At 45.2% G+C, this 14,135-nt stretch overlaps 1 protein-coding gene across 2 annotated transcripts in view; it reads right to left on the bottom strand.

Annotated features, from left to right (window-relative positions):
* TLN2 (talin 2) overlaps positions 1–14,135 on the bottom strand; it is a 320,515-nt gene that overhangs the window by 245,360 nt on the left and 61,020 nt on the right. For both annotated transcript variants that reach the window (XM_088446408.1, XM_088446417.1), the window contains exon 2: positions 12,412–12,444. The gene's annotated coding sequence lies outside the window, so the exon portion shown is untranslated. The remainder of the gene's footprint in view (positions 1–12,411; positions 12,445–14,135) is intronic.

Raw genomic sequence — 14,135 nt, 5'->3', positions numbered from 1 at the left:
AGCTTGGAGGTAGGAGTGTGAGGAAGTAATCAGTTGGCAGGAGAGGAGATGTGCATTTGTTGAGCGAAGAAGGTGGACAGGAGTGTGACGGGAGAGGATGTCAGATGTAAATGGGAGAGGAATGGGTGAGGGCTTTTTGAGTGTAAGAACCTTGAAATGGGCTCTGAAGGAGAAAGGGAGCCAGTGGAGGGCTTGTAGAAGAGGGCAGGCATATGTAGAACGTTGGAGAGGAAGATGAGCTAAGCAGCAGCATTGAGGACAGATTGGATTGGAGACAGGTAGGCCAAATAAGAGGAGGTTAGAGTAGCCCAATCTGGAGATGACCAGTGAGTGGATATGGGTTTTAGGGTGAGAAAGGGTCTGATCTTGGATATTTTTGAGATGGAATTGGCAGGACTGCGAGAGGTTCTGAATGTGTGGTTTGAAGGAGAGGGAAGAGTCCAGGATAACAAGATAGTCAAGTGTTTGCAGGAGGAGAGGATGGTCCACAGTGTCAAAAGCAGCAGAGAGGTCAAGGAGAATGAGTTAAGAGTAGTGGCCCTGGGATTTGGCAACAAGAAGGTCATTGCTGACTTTCGTAAGGGCAGTTTTAGTGAAGTGGAGGGAATGGAAGCCAGACTGAAAAGGGTCAAGGAGGTAGTGGGAGGAAAGAAAGGTAAGGCGGTTGTAGACAACACACTCAAGGAGTTTGGAGACAAAAGGGAGGAGAGTAATGGGTTGGTAGTTGGAGAGAGTGTTGGGATCAAGGGTAAGTTGTATAAAATATAGAAGCAATTCACATGATTGAATGTAAATGTTCCGTGTGTCACACAGAAAATCATCCATATACTCTCCTGTAATGCACATAGTGAATGTAACTGGACATAACATACAAAAGACGGGTGTATGCACATATTAAATTTTATTCTCTATACTGCAGTCACACAAATAACTTCTCTCTTTTATTATATTACAGCATGAGATATATACACATTATAATCTACAGCGAATGAAAAGAAAAAAAAAATATTTGGGAATTTTCAGGATCAACAGGGTAGAAATCAAACATCCCAACAATTCTGTTTGCTTAACTATTAATTCACTTTCTCTGGTTATCTACAAAAAGATGTGAAACATCACAGAGATAGGATTGTCTAAAACAAATGAGCAAATCATGCACATTGTGTGGAGCAAGATGAAATATAATAAAGGCTGAAGTTTACAACAAACCAAAAACGTAAAAAAGTACATTCATTGTGGGCATCTTGGATCAAGGAGTGTACACCGATTGAAGCTGCCCAATGGTTGGTGGTCTAACTGACCAAATACTGAATACAAATTTGTATTCTTATAAAAACAAAAGAATGGTGCCAAATAAAATGTAAATTGACTGTACAAGAAACATAGGTTACAGTGGACCATACACTGGGGGACATGTATCAAGCCTTGGAGAGAGAGAATGGAGAAGTTGTGCAAATGACATTTAAAAGCACAATCAGCTTTTAAATGTCATTTATCTAGCACAGTCTTTAAAATGATAGTAAACTGGTTGCTTTATGCTGGGTACACACTGACAGATAAATCTGTCCAATCTGTCTGGTGGGAAGGAAAATGTGGTAATGTATGGTAGCAAACACCAATAGAAATTTGCTTCAAAACCCTGGAAGACAGACCAGATTTTCCTTTCCACCAGACAGTTTGGTCATATCTGTCAGTGTGTACCCAGCTTTAGGCAACTACTCCACTTTAATCTCTCTCCAAGGCTTAATACATCTCCCACCTGTGAGATCAGTCAGATAATTGGTCTGTCTGTGTAAAGGGGCCTATCCATTAGCAGATCTTTTCAAAAGATGAAAGACAAAAGATTTGTCTTTTGAAAATTCCTGGGGCTGCTGTGACATATCTGTCATGTACATGACAGATTTTTTACGAACGACGAACGATTTTGCATGACATCATTCTGGGAGTGGATTTTTTTTTAATGTTTCTATTCATTTTCATAAAAAAAAGGTAGTCGTTTACCGCGACAGATATTTCTAATATCTGTCAATGATAAATGATAATTGACCAACATGTTGGAGAGATAAAAGAACCAAAATTTGTCGGCCCGCGAGAGTGCGCATTTTGATAGTTCAGAGCCTATCCATTAGCAGATAAATTGAACGACTGAACGATAAATCGTTAATCGATACGCCCCTTAATTGTGAGTATATTCACTATCAGATTCAAACAAAAATTGCCCCACTGATAGAGTGATAATTGCTGCTCAGTCACAGCCATCCATTGTGCAATTGTCAGCACCGATGATAATTAGCTGACCGGGCTGATAATTGCACAGCGTATGGCTGCCTTTAGGCACACTGTTCAACTATTACAGGCTATAAGTAAATTTATAAGCCTGTGGATATGATTCAGAGGTGTACGCTAACTGCATGCAATGCCAACATGTACGGACCGAAGTTGGAAGTAATGGGTACCGTACGGAGACACAAAATTAATTTCGACGCAAGAGCAGTGTATTTTAATGGGCATTCCTGGGAGGTAACGGGGGAGGTGGGTAGCCTGACTCAGGTGTGTTGCGGGCAACTGTCTAAAGATGCAGTAGTGTTGGCACAGAATGCCATGTTCAGACAGTGAGCTGGTGTATCTCAAGAGGAATTAGTGCCGCTGGAAGTGGGTGTCTCAGTATGCTTATAATTAGTTGAAGCATTGGCATAAAGACACAGCCACGTCTGCATTCACTCACCTGCTGTTGAACATTTACAAACCTCTAACATGGCCAGATGCCAGTGACATCAAATGCAGCACTGGTGTGGAGTTGTTTGTGACGACATTATAGGACAAAGCCAAAAAACAATGTAGGCAGTGGTTAGCATTCACATTGTTAGTAACATTTTTGTTACAGTTATTTGTGCATCAAAATATAAATTAATCCCCTAATATATTACACCATTCATAGAGAAAATAGGAATAAATAAAAACAGGATTTTGGTACTTACCGATAAATCCCTTTCTCTGATTCCATGGGGGACACTGGAGGCTAAAGACAGTGGGGTATAGACGGTGCTAAGTGGAGCCTGGGCACTTTAAATTTCAAGAAGTGTGACCAACTCCTCCCCCTCTATACCCCCCTCCAAGCCTCAGTCTAAGAAAACAGTGCCCGAGGGGAGCTGAGAAAAAGCAAACGGAAGAGGAGGCGAAGCAAGTACACAGAACATAAGAAACGGCTGAAAAACAGTAACACAACCAGAGAATTAATACTCTAATAGTCATAACATAAAATGATCCCCAACCCTGGCCGGAAGGAACAGCGCAGGGTGGGCGTTCAATGTCCCCTATGGAATCGGAGAAAGGGATTTATCGGTAAGTACCAAAATCCTGTTTTCTACATCATCCACTAGGGGACACTGGAGGCTAAAGATAGTGGGGACGTCCCAGAGCTCCCATAACGGGCGGGAAAGCACTGACAACCCTGCAAAACATGTGCTGCAGAGGCCGCAAACATCTCAAATCTATAAAAAATAATAAGGTATGCCGGCCAGACCACGAAGCTGCTCCTCAAAGAAACTCCATGGAAACCCCACAAGGAACCAACTGAGCAAGAGGAATGCTCTGTAATAAAAAGGCGGAGGCTCCCTAGGTGATGCCATATGAAGGTCAGACAACTCCAGAGGGCCAGCAAATGATTTGAGGCAAGCTATCCAGGATGAACAGCATCATACAAAACAAATAGAGTGTATGCTGTATGTATGACTGCAGTCCTGTCCACGGAATATGAAAAACCCTAACAGCTAAGGGTCTAGAATGAAGGTGAATGTTGCGCAAGAACCAGTACCACAAGTGGTTGTTGACCTGGAAAGGCGAAAACACTTTTGGAAGAAAATCCAATGTTGTATGGAATCCCGCTCTATCCTCGTGAAAAAGTCAGGAGGACGACAGGATAGAGATCCAAGAATTCCGACCTCCTCCCAGCTGAGACCGGGGCGAGAGGATTCTCCTTGACATCACCAAACCCTGGCTATACCCCTCTGACACCACTGCTCCTGCAAAATTCCTCCATCACTTGGCTTCCTGGCTTTTAATCTTCAACTGGGCCCTCAAGACCCATTTCTTCCTCAATGCTATCCAGCGCTCATCCTAACCCACTACTCTATGCTCCTTCCTCACTATCTAGCCCATCTGTGTCACCCCTGTTTGTCTGACCCTCCCCTCAGAATGTAAGCTCTCACGAGTAGGGCCCTCTTTCCTCACGTGCTTCTTCTTGCCTTACTTTTACTTTCATTTAGAATGGTGCCTAAAACTGCTTATTGACACCCTGCTGCTTATTTAGGTGTTATGCAGCATTGTTTATAAATCATGTACTTGTCCTGCATTGTCTGTACTGTTAATAACTGTTGTCTTGTGTGCTCATTTGTTTCTGTACTTTGTAAGGCGCTGCGGAACCCTTGTGGCGCCATATAAATAAATAATAATAATAATAATAATAATAATAATAATAATAATAATAAATAAAAAGAAGTGTTACCTTCCACGAACGTATTTTAAATTCACAGACTCCAGAGGTTCGAACAGAGGAGACTGTAATAAGAAAAGTACGAGATCCAAATCCCATGGAGCCGTGGGAGGAGCAAAGGGTGAATGAAACCGAATCATACCCTGAAGAAAAGTCTGTACCTCCGAGCTTCTTCTGGAAGAAAAACTGTCAGAGAGGAAATCTGAATTTTCAGAGAACCCATGCTGAGAAAATAGCTTGCATAAAAAGCATAAATCTGGCTAGATTGAATTCTGAGCGGAGAACCCCTGTACGTTCACACCCTGAAACAGAAAACTTCCAAAAATGGTGGTAAAGTCTCGAAGTAACTTTTTTTGGGGGGGTTCCAAGCATAGTAGGGATTACTTTGGACGGGATCCCGTTACATCCTAAGATGGCTGTTTCAACATCCACACCTTCAAACATAGCAGCTTTAAGTGTGGATAGACTAAAGGACCCTGTAGAAAGAGAAGTTCTTTCAGAGGCAGTGGCCACGGATCGCGAAGCCAATCCGGAGCTACCAATAGAAGACAAAATTGAACCTGTCACTGTGTTGACAGTGTGTATCACAACCTCCTTGTCTCGTTCAAGAGCAGTAGAGACACAGGTGATAACTTTGTATTGATGCCATGAGGTCGACCTGTGGAAGACCCCACCGATGAACCAGCTGTAGAAAAAAAAAAAAAACCTGTGGATGTAGCCCCTGGATGCATCCTGCCAGCTGAGGTAGTCTGCCTACCAATTTACTACTCCCATTGCAAACTATCGACCAGGTGTGAATGGAACCTTAAAATAACAGCCCCCATCCTCACTTCTATGGTAAGAAGAGTCCAAACTCACACTCCGAATCTCTTCCCTCCAGTAGGTGTACTAAGCTCAACCTTCAGAGAAGAGATATCAGAGTTCTGGAACTTAACCTTCCCGTTGGTGAAGGAAAAGCTGGGATCCTGTCCACTGAGAGAGGAGGTGAAGCTAAGACGTCCTTGACTGAAATAGTCTGTAAGGAAAGGCCTTGAAAGCCGTAACCATCATCCTATGGAATCGAAAGACCCTCCTCACCATTTCCTGAATGGAAGTTGCTATCTTTCAGGGAGGAACCCTCGCTGACTTAAGGTGTCCCTGAGCATCTCTGCTGGTTGTAGATGAGACTTGGGAAAAATTCAGAATCCCCCCATGACGAATGAAACTGCTGAAAGTCACTCTGCAATAGGACCCTCTAATGGGCCTTCAGCAGAAGTTCCCCCAGATAAGGGATGATAGTGAACCGCTGTATCCAACAGAGACCTCATCACAGTCCTGAATATACTGGGGGCTAAATAATAATGCGAAGGGAAAGGGCTGACTTTGGAAATAAGAGTTCCGAAATACGAAACTCAGAAAGCCTGGAGAGGTGACTAGATAGGGATACTTGATATCCAGAGATAACATGCCTAGTCCCAGACTCCGAAAGTGAAGGGACTCTGGACCTCATTCAGAGTCGGCCGTTGCGGCCGCACGGTCGTACGCCACAGATGTTCGCTAAACTGCGCATGTGTAAAGTTCGCAATGCGCGTGCGCAAACTAGCTGCTACGATCAGAAATTTCTCTCTCCTTGAACACAGCCAGGTCGGTAGTTTGAGTGACAGAATGAGGCGTTTGTGGGTGGTAACAGGGGAAAGTGCTTGTGAACGGGAGACTGGAGATCCGAAAGCGGGCGTGCCTAATTATGCGAACAGCGTTTTATGGGAGTGCATAATTAACAAAGTAGTGTCATGGCACACGTGACATGGGTGGTTTGTACACTGACCTGATCGTAGTGCTTAAGAGAGGGTATGGTCAACCTTAAGCTCTACGACCAGTTCTGATGGTTACCGATGGTCTCGATTAATCCTTATATGGCCGGAGATGACGTGTAATGCGTACGAGAAGGGGGCGTATTTTTTGTCTTACGGCCGCATCCTCCCCTTGGTCGGCCAGCTATCGACCCGATCTTAAGGACGCAACTTGCGAGTGCATCATTTGCATATCCGGATCCTTTTCCCTTACGACCGTCCGGCCGCAACGACAGACTCTGAATGAGGTCCTCTATCCTTAGGAATAGATTGAGATATGTCAAGCTCGGAGAAGTCTAACCAAGCTGTCCGGCTTCGGAACCACGAGGAGACCAGAGTAACGTTTTTTTCTCCCCTCCGGATTTGGAATCTGGACCACCACTTTCCTGGATAGAACTAGTGTACAGTTTACTGCAAAACAATATTCCTGTCATGCAAACTTATGGTAAAAAACCTACTACGAAGTACCTAAGACGCTCTCCCACACTTCAGACCCCCAGGTCAGAGGAAAACCCAGCAAGCACTAGGCTTAGTAGATGTTGTTGCGACTCTGCCCCGACCTCAAGAATCACGTCCCGTGAACAATTCGGAGCACTAAAGGACCTAGACGAGGGTCGCTAGAAAGAACTTCTAGGGGAAGGAGCCGCAGACGGAATATAAAAGGAGTACTTCTATATTCACTGCCAGTAATACACTATCCGCTAACGAAAGTGATTTTACAGCTGTCTGAATTCCACATGACAGGTAACAGTTATTATATTTCAGATAGGACTGGAGAGTATACTTCAAACTCCAGCCCGATGTCTTAAAGACATGGTCCGAGGACCTACTAATAAAATAATCTGAAACTTGTTTATCCAGATGTTCCTCAACATAATCCAGTCTTACTGAAACTGGAAATGCAATAACTTATTTCTTTAAAAAGAAAAAAGGGTGGAGCAGGACAACTGTCCTCCTCCTGTAGCTGCAATACCTGGTGTACTGCGGAAAATAAAGCCTCTGTCGCATTTGACAGTGTTTAGTGGAACGGAAAAAGCCATAGGTTTTAGCCAAGGTCATGCTACTAAAATCCCTGACCTGGAAACCCTCTATTATATTATCAGAGAGGCTACTGGCTCCCCGTCCTGGAGGGCAAAACACCGCTTCTACTAACTGAATAAACTTTTAAAACGCAGTTGCATTTAGCACGCCGTACCAAGACGGCGAATGCATAAGCCTAAAACACTTAGTATTCCCAGGGTGTCTTCAGGGAGGAGAAGTCATAATGCTATACTACAGGGAGAACATACAAACTCCACACCGCGGGAACCACACCGGCAACAGAGCCCCCAGCGCTGTCATCTGTGTATATGGCTGTGTGCTCACTGTGTTAAACCACAGCCAGTCCAGGATTACGCTTCCAGTTCTCAGCTGCAGATCTCTTAACAAAAGTGTGTAATGGCCGCCAGCACTCGCTGGGACCGCTGGCAGAGAGAAGCAGGACTCCAGAGGTAGCTCCACCCCCTCGCTATGGCGCACAATTTTTTAAATCAGCGCTCTATGGGGTCTAGTTACTAGGCAGTGTTAGGAGATAGAGTGAAAAGTGATAAGGTGCCAGCCAATCAGCTCTCAACTGTCATTTTCAAACACAGCCTGTGAGATGACAGTTGGGAGCTGATTGGCTGGCACTTATCACAGACTTAACACTTTTCACTCTGTCTCTTATCACTGCTTAAAGTAACTAGACCCCTAAGCACCTAATGTGTGCGCTCTCAGTGCTATCCCCGGCCAGCTGATCATGTGACCGCCGGGATTAGAGCTTGCTACTGTTGTCAGTCGGAGCAGCCCACACTATGAACACGCTCTCCCTGCGGCTGTCTCACATACAGGGAGACAGGCGGGGGAGCCAGATAGAAGCCACTCCTCAATCGGAGCAGTTTTCCGCGCTGCTGCTCCGCAAACTGTCAGTGTCCCACAGCGCTTTGAGCTGCCATGCTTTCTGCAGTGCGACAGCCGGGGGAGTTAGAGAGACAGCAGCGTTTGAAGCTGCTCCTTAATCAGAGCAATTCCTGTGACCCGCGGCTTGTGCAGTGTCTTACAGCGCCTTGAGCGTGCTATGCTTCCCGGCTGTTTATCTGTAGTGTAACAGCCGGAGAAGTCAGATAGACAGCAGCGTTTGAAGCTGCTTCTTAATCGGTGCTATGCTTTCTGGCTATTCAAGTGTGACAGTCGGAAGATGGATATATTCAACAGCCCGTTTCTTGCAGGGGCTTGTGTTGCTGCTCCGATAGACGGAGCAGCCTACTACAGCACCTTGAGCGTGCTCTCCTGGCTGTCTATGTTAAATGACAGCCAGTATATTTGAGTGCGCTATATCTCCCCGCTTTGTGGCCGTCTTACCACTGATAGAAGAGGCAGAGCAGTCTCTGTGAGATCCTGGACGGGGAGACACGGATAGCGCTGTGAGGTCACTCACTGCTGGAACAGCATACTGCTATTATACCGCCATTAATGCAATAACCTGGCTACCCCGCTACTCGGAGAGCCAGGGTCTACTCACCGAGCTGCGTATGCTGCCGTAGGCGGTGTGACCTGTGGGGGACCGTATGCGCGCTACACGCAGCAGCATGTGGAACCCCCTGTATTATAGACAGTGTCTAAGCAGTCGGGGACCCCAGGCGAAGTGCATGCACTTGCGAGTGGGTCCCGCTGGCAACTCCCTTGTTACAGACAGGCAGTGCAGCTACTGCCTGTCTGTCCTCAATGTAATCTTCTTACTTGAGCGCAGCAGCGCTCTTTCAATTAAAAAACTCTGAGGAGAAGTGTACCTACACACCCAGCTCCACTCGGGCACAAACTTAGACTAGGGCTTGCAGGGGGTATAGAGGGGGAGGAGCTAGTCACACTTCTTGCCAGGCTCCACTTGGCACAGTCTATACCTCCAGTGTCCCCTAGTGGATTAAGGAGAAATTGCAATCAATGTGCCTTTAAGATGGCCATACATGGTACAATGTGAATTTGTAGCCAAACAATCTCATCCCAACAAAAGCAAAATGTTATGTAGTTGAGGGCGATCAGTGACTGAGCCGAATATTTGGACTGCACAGGGCCTCTGGTCAGTTAATAATACTATGCATTGTGCAGAGGTGATCACAAAAGCAAACAATGATTTTCAGCCAATGTAGTTTTCAAGCAAATCATATGTGCTGCTATCACTATGCATACTGCAGGGAGTGATCAATTGGGGTGCGGTCATAATCCTGAACGCTGGAATTCCTCAGACTCAGAATGCCGGCACTGTAATCCCAACACCTGTCAGAATCCCGGAGCCAGCATCCCGAAGGTAAGTAGCGCAGTTAAGGGCAGGGTTAGCGTTAGGGGCTAGGCTAGAGGAAAGGTTAGGTACTAAGTGGGAAAGATTAGGTTTATGGTGCAGGGAGGGGGAGGTTAGATTTAAGCACTAGGGGGGAAAAGAGTAGGTTAAGGCACCGGGGAGGGAGAGGAGGAGAAAGGATACAGACCGACAGGTGTCTGTATCCTAACCCTGTCGGGATGCCAGTGTCAGGATTCTCGTCAAAGGCATGGGGAGCTATGAAAGAGAGAAATACATATGAATACCACAAGTTGTCTTTATTATAGCAGTCTAACTTAAAATGTTAAGATTTATAAACTGGGTAATAAGCCTTATAAAGTAGTATGAAGTGTACAATATATGAGAGCAAACCCTCAGAAGTTTAATACAGCTGAGCAATAAACCAGCATATATACTAAAATAAGCTCAGTAGCAGGCCCCTATGGCACCAGGATAAATCACTTTATGTGGATGTGTGTGTAAAGCAGCAAGTGCTTGCCAGTTAGACTGTGTAGGAGGTTATTCATAAACCAAGAAGCCCAGGCTTGAAATGTGATCTACTTCAGGAGGTGTTTGCTTTGCTGTCTACATAGCATTTACTGGCTGTCTAGGGTAATATCCTCAACCATCTCAAATTCTGTAAGCCAATTCCACTATAGACCCCTACCACCCCAATACACGTACGTCAGCTCAACCCAACACAACTCGGATACAACCAAGAAAAGCATGTGCATAATAGAAAGATGGTGACTGGTCTGCAAAGTAAATTCCATTATATTGTTAGCTGTCACATCTAGAGAGGAAGCAGGGGCTAATGCTCTTCCTAAATCATATTATGTTTCTCCAGCCTCAGCTTTGTGTTCATTCACAAATGTGTCTACAGACAACAGAACTAGAGAATGGAGCTATATTGCATGTGTGTGTTCATATTTAAATTAAAAACTCAACATTAAGAGTAAGCTCTGACATTGTGTGTATAAATACATATAAGTGTGTGTGCATGTGTATTTATATACATATATACACACAGTACACATGCAGAAACATTTAATTTATACACAAGTATATGAGTATGCACTGACATACACAGACACACGTTTATACTATACATATAGAGACCTTGATAAGTAAGGCATCACAGAGCTCTGCAGTGCTAGACTGAGGAAAACTATAGTGTTCATAAAACAAGCATAAATAAGGGATGTAGTCAGGAAGCAGACGGTCTAAATGCCGACCGCCAGCTTCCCGACTGTCTAATCCCGGCAAGGTACTAATGACAGGCGTCGAAATCCTGCGGCTTTCATTAGACCTACGCCGGGATACCGAACAAAGGTAAGCCGAACGCGGACAGCCGCAGGAAGGGGGGGAGGTAGGTTTTAGGGTTCCTAGAAGGACTTAGGGTTAGATTTAGGCAGCGGGGAAGGGGGGGTTATGTTTAGGCACTTGGGGGGGCAGGTTAGGGTTAGGCACCCCTAAAGGAGGGTTAGGGTAGGGAATTGGGTTAGCGATACTTACCTAATTAGCAGTCGGAATCTTCACCTCTGCCGGGCTTCCGCTGTCGCTAGCGGCCGGCGGTAATACCTACTACACCCATAAATACATATGGGTAATGGCAACGCAGGACAAGGAGGACAGAGTCCATTCAACTCATTTCTCTATACTTCACAAGGGTTGGCTGAAGAGGTATGGATGGATAGTAATACAGGACTCTGAGATTCAATGTCACTGAAGTGAAAATGAGCAAGTGATGATGAAGCATATCTCCAGTATCTAAGGATAAGCAACTTATTAAGAGAAATTGGAGATACACACACACCAGGCTGCATCATGCCACACTAAACACCGCTGGCTTATCTCTATTGCTCCTGTGAAATCAAAACATACTCGGATGAAGCGGCCAGCTGACCCACGACACAAGTTAATGCGATTGGATTAGCCAGGTAAAAAATGACGTTTCCAAACTAAAGTGTTTTACTGGATTGTACTAAAATGTGACATGGATAGTTACCATTTTATTAACTTCAGATTTTTAAATGACCAGTAATAAAATGAATCTAATTAAACTACTTCTGGACTGGACTACATCAATTGCTACCACCTCATACCTAGAGGGAGAGTATCCTAGTAGAAACTTCACTTTCTAACTACTTCTATGGTGAGAATGGACTTTAGGGGGTGGATTAAATTGTGTTTGGGCGCCAATAAGTAATGGGTGGCCATCGGCTAGTATTCAATTGTTTTCCCGATGGGCGCCCATTCCTTATCGTGCTTGTCATGTCCAAATGCACCGGGTATAGCGGCGTAAAGTGGCCATTACCGTCTAAAATACTGCACGCAGCAAAAGATGGATTTTTACAGATTTCTGCTCACTGCCTCATGAGGGTGCAAGCTGATATAATGGGTGCCTGATCAGAGCAACAATTTAATTGCTCCGTCGGGCACCAGTTACAGACGTGCTAAAAACAGCTGAATACAGGTTACGCTATGAAGTTAGAACTTCTCATTTCCAGTACACAAGCGCCCAACATACACCCTTCCTTCATTCTGTTCTGGACTATTCCCAGTCTCTTAAAAGCAGGAAATTATTACTCGGAAATCAAAGAAACCTACTTCAACCAGCGGAGGGGAGCAGATTCCCCACTCCAAACAATGTGGAGAGAATGTTCTACTATGAAATTGTCCAAACCGGTCATGCAAAGGATTAACTCAACAACAACTAAAAACAACCAATTATACAGGCATATATACGTTTCACCTACCTTCAGGAAGTGGAGCCTGTCCAATTACCAGACCTACAAGGAAAGGGAAAAGATCATTACAATGCTAAGTGAAGGAGCTCCTAAAAAAAAAATTCATTTTTCATACTGTTAAATTACCGGTGAAACTAGAATATACAGATGCCCCTTACAAAAGTAACATTTTGCAAAGCACTATAACAGTGATCGCCAACCTTAATTGATGTGTGAGCTACTTGAGATAAATGAAACCTCCTGAAGAGCTACTAAAATTGTAGAAAAATAAAAATCTGTCTAATAACCGAACAATCAAAGGTCATTTATTGAAAATTAATACAATATTTCATAGAAAACAACAATGTGTTTAATTATTACAGTGATATCATTGTGATTTGTGAATAAAGTTTAACAGCAGCACATTTCACTGTTAATTACGGCTCCAAGGAGGTAAGTGCAGTAGCAAAGCAAAAGATATAGGCAGGGCTGCTGTGTGATTTTCCGGCAGGGCTGGGCGGGAGTCACTCGCTCTGCCGTGGAGTAGACGCCGTGGGTGGAACCACACCAGGCGACTGCTGTAGAGGCTGAGTCAATCACCTGACGTGCATGCCTGTGACTCCACGAGGAAGAGTGCGTCAGAGGTCACTTCCTCCTAGTTGACTCAGGAGAACTGCAACTAGGTGAGCTACCAAAATTAAGACCGCAACCTACCGGTAGGTAACCACTGCACTATAATATCTATACTAATATAATAAAAAACGTTGTGTCTATCTGTTTCAAGTTGGCGCAAAAAACTACTGAACTGATTTTCATGAAACTGCATCACTTTGTAGTGGAAACTCCTAATAACTTGCACTTTTTTTCCAACACTATCCGACAAGTAACAGCTGAGCAAAGAATGGGTATGAAATACCGCCGGCCTCACGGCCGGCAGTTCGATTCCCGTCAGCAGCAGCCCGACATGAGCAGAGTTCGGAGCAGCGGAAGCCCGACAGCGCTGGAAATCCCGATCGTGGATAGGTGAGTATCTACTAACCTAACCCCCCTAATCCTAACCCTCCTTAGGGGTGCCTAACCCTAACTTCCCCCCCAAGTGCCTAACCCTAACCACCCCCTTCCCCGCTGCCTAAACCCAAGTCCCCCGGGGGGGTGCCTAACCCTAAGTCCCCCCCGGGGGTGCCTAACCCTAACCCTCCCTCCCCCTAGCCTAACCCTAACCCTCCCGGGCGGGTGCCTAACCCTAAGTCCCCCCCCAGGAGCCCTAAACCTAACCCTCCCCCCCCCCGCGGCTGACCGCTGGCGGCGCCCGGCATCACTACAATCGGGCGCCGGTCTCCCGGCATCGGGGAAATGCGGGCGTCTACATCTAGACACCCGGCATTTCACCCTTGCCAGGATATGACAGTCATGAAGCCGGCTGACGGTATTTAGGCAGTCGGCTTCCCGATTGCATACCCTGACCAATAATTAAGACAAAATTTATTGACATCATCAATGCAAGAGATAGGTGTGTCACCATGCGCGCGGATGATAAGGAATGGGCCCACGTTCATTTGAATAGGACTGGCTGTGCACAGGGCACACAGTGACATTGGTGGGTGAAGGCACTGCTGCCGCCAGTCTGTATAACACTGCTAGTCACGTGGGCCACTACCGTGACGGGGACCTATGCAAAGCAATATATCTACACCTCAAATTAAAAAACAAATATGTTGGCAGAAGCGATTTAGTCTAATTTTTAAATCAATTAT

The sequence above is a fragment of the Taudactylus pleione genome, unplaced genomic scaffold (assembly GCF_031769625.1).
Source record: "Taudactylus pleione unplaced genomic scaffold, aTauple2 ptg000019l, whole genome shotgun sequence".
Classification (NCBI taxonomy): Eukaryota; Metazoa; Chordata; class Amphibia; order Anura; family Myobatrachidae; genus Taudactylus; species Taudactylus pleione.
This window is presented reverse-complemented; position numbering and strand designations above follow the sequence as displayed.